Here is a 5,656-nt window from a genome sequence, read left to right on the forward strand (position 1 = left end):
CTGAGTTGTACATTGGAAGAAAGGAGATAACTACTGTACCACGTTGTCTTACTCAACTATCCACAGAAGACATGCCACAAGCATTTCAGAGATTGTCAGGTACATACATTTGAGATGGGTGATCATGATGGCAAGTTGGTTAAATTAAACACAACAATTACTTTAAAATGCAATTTGACTAGGGATTGGAAAATGTGCACATACACACATTCACAGATAGACAGGGCAAGCTTAATAACAGGTCTCACAGTATGGCCGTGGTCACTAAACAGCATGGCGCCAAAGAGAGAGAATCCCAGTAACCTGGCACTCCTCTGGGCTCTAAGGTTACAACAGGGGAAGGAGGTGGGGGGCACAGACAGTGAGAGTCACTTTGAAAGGCAATCACTTCACCACAACCTGACAGTCACAATGCTTTGTTTGCAATGCAGCCCATTTTGTAGTCTCACTTTTGTCAAGATATACGAGTATGTGTCTATTTAAGAGGGAGGGAGAGATTTTTACATTTTTACTAATTAGCTAATGCATCCAGAGCAGATTGCAACGTATGAGAAGGTGGTAGGTGAAGGACAAATGGCTGCTGCTTCATAGAAATCGTGACCTTGAGGCTATGGGATGCTCTGTCCAACCTGACACCCAGACAGAGAGACAGATCAAGTGAGGTTGATTAAGTGTAACCCCAAAGTCAAACTCTAGCTTCTTGCAGTATGAACGGTGAGGCAGAGCAGACATGTTTCTGAGGTCACTGTAGAGACAGAGGTGATTGTCAGGCAGACTATAAGACGCTGTGAATATGAGAGCCAGCCCTCAGCTGTGACAGAGCTCTAGGGCTTCACTAGAAAAGAGTGTTTCGATTACGCATGTCATAATGACACCCTGTTCTGTCTTCGGCTCGTCTCGGCCCGAGTGCATTCCCCTCTCTCCCCTTTCAATCCTTTTCCTTCTCTTCATTCACCACCGCTGTCCCCTGCCAACCAGATGTTGATGTTAGAGTACAGCAGAAAATCCTCTTTACTTTGGACCAATCAAAGGGCCTCTTGATTTCACTTGCCCGATTGGTAGTCCAAATGGCTATAACACCACCCGTAGTCCATGTCCGCTGATATCTTGCCATTTCGAGATCCTGTTACATCTTACTTTATGTCCTGAGATTAATCTGCTGGTATTACAGAGATGGTTTAGATTTCAACTGGCCTGATTTTCTCTCCATTTTTTCCTCCTAAGCGTAATAATTCTGTTGAAAATGATGGCTGATGAAAGAGAAGGCACAACATAAACCTTTTTCTTATACCGCAGATGTTTTAGTTACAAGATTCCGTTTCACAAGATGAGTTCCCACTTTAACTCCTTGTCAGTTGTTGTGGTTTCATGCGTCCCCTTAGTAACCAATACATATGAAATCACAGCATACAGCTTGTGTCGTGCAGACGGATTTATGGCCCTGCGTTGTGTGTAATGGGAGCTGGCTGGCGTATGCGAATGACTTTAGCTCGCCACCTCTATGCTATGAGCCGAACATTGCTGTCCTGTTCCATTGTCTCCACTGCTAAAAGTCTTTACAACCATATCCCACTCTGACAGAATCAGCAGCCAATGGGAGGATTTCACCTTAGGAAACAGCCCGTTTTTTCGTCTCAGTTTTCCTTGTCTTTATTTGGGATATTTTATAGCCCCGTGTAATCCGATCACACCACATGGGTATTCGCTGAGCGTTTGAAACTAAAACGCAATGGGACAGAGGGAGTACAGAACCCTGGTTTGGCCCTTACATGCACAGTGTGTGTGCGTCTGTTTACGTTTAATATGTGTGTGTTTGAATGAAAGTCTGTGTTAGTGTGTGAGAGAGAAAGAGGCCAGATGTTCTTGGTTTGATTGTGCCCCGTGTGACAGTTATCTGAGTGTCGACGTGACTAAAAGCCTCATTCTGAGTGTTCATTTAGAATAGGGGGATTATTAAGGAATGAGTGTCCAGAGCAGGAGAGGTTGATATATGATATCCTAGAAATGGAAATTAGAATCAGCCCAGAATCTATAACATCTCACCACTTTTTCGTCTTCTCTCTTTTTTTTTTTTTTGCTGAACCTAATGAACAGACGCCCTGTTTAACACTGTATGACGGTGCCAGATTCAGTGCCACGCCCTCTTGTGGACAACGCCAGTGCTAACAACCTCCAGCCTGTCCCTCAGCCTGTCAGCCCACCAGAGTGTTGCTCTGCCTGTAGACCAGCAGGGTGCCAACCCAGGAAGCAGTCCAGATGGCCATATTACCACAAGTCACCGTGGGGGAAGAACACAACACAGTCACACATTTTGTCTTGGACCAAAGAGTTTTGCTGGCTAGTGTGTTATGTTGTGTTCAGTGAGCGCCTGAGCATCTCAGATCTTCTCCCTGTCTGACATTGCCCTCAAGTGTGTCTGTGTGCGTGTATTGTGTGGCTGCCCAGATGCGCTCCTCTTCCTCCTCCTCCTCCTCCTCTCCTTGCTCCAAACAGAAGACAGGGCTCTGATCAGCCTTGTGTGGTCTTCTCAGATGGAGCCTGAACATGATCTCTTTCCAGGGGAAACGGTTTGTTTTCCCTGCCCGGCTTGCACAAAGAGCCACATTGTTCCTCTCCCCATATCCCACGCTGACTCCCCACTCCAGGTTTTGGGTTACCTGGCCGACGGGGGTTCAGACTTCAGGAGCTTTTTTATTTTTTTGACCGACAGCCAGGAATATGGTATACCCTTCTCCACCTCGCCGCCCAATCTAAATACGGTACACTTTAACATATTTCTGAGGCTCGATTCTTCACAACTGATTGCCTGTGATTCCCTACTCTGCTCACTTCCTTCAAGGGAGGAGAGAAATTCTGCTGAGGTTAAGACTTTATCATCGGGCAGTTTATACACTGTGTGGAGAGAGCCTGGCTAGGCTGTTAAGACAGACAACTGAGTAGAATAACTCAATCTCTGAGGAGAAAGGACACCTATACACCTATACACAGTAGCTGAGATGGTCTGTGAACGTCATGATGTCGTTGGTCGCTTACCTTTCACCTGATCTGCCAAAACTTTGATAGAATATCAGAATTTTAATCACTTTTAGCACCAAGTGCCATGTATGTAAAACCCTGAACATTCATGCCTCTTGACAGTTTAACAGATTTTATTTTGTCACTGGTTCTGATCAGACAATTCTAAGAATCAGGCTGGTAATATTACCAAATGTGGTATTATACTCAACCATCAAATGCTGTAGTATGCAGCGATCAGTATTACAGTTCCCGCTGTTGGGGATGAGATTTGATCCAGATAGATCACTTCGAGGCTTTGTCAACACTTGTCCCATTGTAAAATTTCAGTTTTTCTTGTTGGGCTCTAAACAGATACTATTTGATGTTATATTAACTTATGGATGATGCATCTGTAGATTTTCACAAAAAAAGTTCTATATTTCTTCATGTTTTTTCTTTGATGATTGTATTTTGTGAGTGCTGAAGCTCTTAAATGCCCCTTTTCTTTATGTTTATATACTGTATCCCCACTAGAGAGCAGTGTTTGCCTTCTTAACTTTGCACCTGCCCTTAGTTGACAAGAAAGCACCAGGAGACCCATAGGCAGCCTGCTGAAACCCATATGAGTACACAGAACATAACACTGCACTCAGTGCCAGCTGAACGATACCCAATGCCAAGTATATATCTTTTCCGCCACATCTTGCTGCCATTATTTTCTCTTTACCCACCATTACAGCATGTGTCAAGAAGACCCAGAGTGCCCTTCAAAGCCTCTTCTCAATGAAGAGTTCAACAGTCCCCTGGGATAAGTAGTCATCATGGGCTACTCCTAGAATAACTCCAAATGTGACCCACCCCTGCCATCATTCCAAAACTCAGTTTGTGTGCGTGTGTGTGTGTGTATGCCTACGGCAGCAACACATTTCCCCCACTCATTCCAGCCTACATCTTCACCACAGGTCATGCCATTATGTTAGTGTCATCCTCGGCTGGCCAGGGGACTTTGGCAGTGATGACATCACTCCATGCAAATAGCTGTGGTGTCAACAAGTGCTCCTCTACTCTGACGCCAGAGGCCAATAAAGACATTGTTAAAGACTGCCATTGTTGGTTGTATTGCACATTTTAATCATTGCCATTTCTGACCTGATATGTGTGTTAATCCAATGTTTGGACAAAAAAAATATTATTTTCAGAGAATCATTGGTACTTTCTGACCTCCCCTGTCAAACATTTAGCCCACTGTCTGAATAGATTATTCACAGATTGTTTGTATTTGAATATTGATTCAGTAACTGAGAGCTTTGGTGGAGACCTCTTTGTAAAGTAAAATAAATAAAAGTTATTCTAAGAGCAAGAAAATGTGGTGTGTTTTCCCTGTTTTTCGATCTATATCTTTTCTTTTAACTTGTACTCTAAGAGGGCTTTAAGTATACAAGTATATTTAGTGCTTATAGTGTTGTCCTGTGGCCTAACCTTCTGAGTCTGAGTGTAAGCCTGTATTAGCCTAACTCATTTACACGCATTTATAAAACAATTATCCTGACATTAGTTGTAGGACTGACAAAGTACTGAGATCCCTGTACATTTCTATTTTTAGTGCCAGCGTGTTTGCAAGGCAGCGCATCAGCATTCCTAGAATACTGAAAGTTGGTCAAGGCCCTGAGCTGTGACTGCAAAACAGATGAATGAGATAAGAGAGAAGGAATTCCGGCTTATTGAGGGGCTCGCTGGGAGCAGTGATTAGAGGTAGTTAGGGGGGCAGCAGAATCCCGGTCTGGGGAAACTTTCCAAGCGTAAGACAGAGACTAAAGTACTCAAACCCCTTATCAGTACACAGGAAAACAGGGAAGTGGAACCGATATGGGACTCATTTTTTGGCAAGTCACCCAGGCTACCAGTAGGCAGCATAAAACCGGATGAACATGCTTTCCTTCACAATAAAATTACCAATCAACCTTACCGTTGAGATTACGCTGTATTCTGATAGCACTATGTTTTGTTATTATTTTATAATTTTGTTTAAACTTTAACATGATGTTTTTATTTCAAATCAATAAAATGAGTCCAATTCTAAAACGTTCTGACGTAAAACTTTATTTATATAACACATGTCATACAAACTGGTGCAGATATTCTACAAAGTGCTTCACAACTGATGTAAAGTACACATCAAAATAAAAAATAAATAGGAAGACGAAAAAAAAAAGGGAAAAATACTTTTTGGAATGACAAGAAATATTTTAAAACCGAAAAATGCCTTTAAATAAATGACACAATTAATTTGAGCTTGAAAGTTCACTCTCAACTCCAGCTAGTAGTCCCAAATTATTTTTAAAATTATACTATTCAAAATATTGCATTTACATATAATGTGTAATGTAAATGTGTTAAGAATATTTGTACCATACACTTAGATTAGTTATTTTACTAATTTACAAAATGTACACATTTCAAAGACTAGTATTTCTTAATTATAAACACCTATTTACATAATCATGTATTATATTCAATATTTATATTATTTCTCACTTGGACTTCCCTTTCCACCCTCCGTATTAGTTAACATTATAAACTGTTTTGGGTTTTAGTTTGATAGTTGTAGCCGGAAGCCGTGCTGTGTATCTTGACGGTGGTCTGGACTGCGGGTTGAACA

This window comes from Anarhichas minor, unplaced genomic scaffold (assembly GCF_050575085.1).
Source record: "Anarhichas minor isolate MPS153535 unplaced genomic scaffold, ASM5057508v1 ptg000136l, whole genome shotgun sequence".
NCBI lineage: Eukaryota > Metazoa > Chordata > Actinopteri > Perciformes > Anarhichadidae > Anarhichas > Anarhichas minor.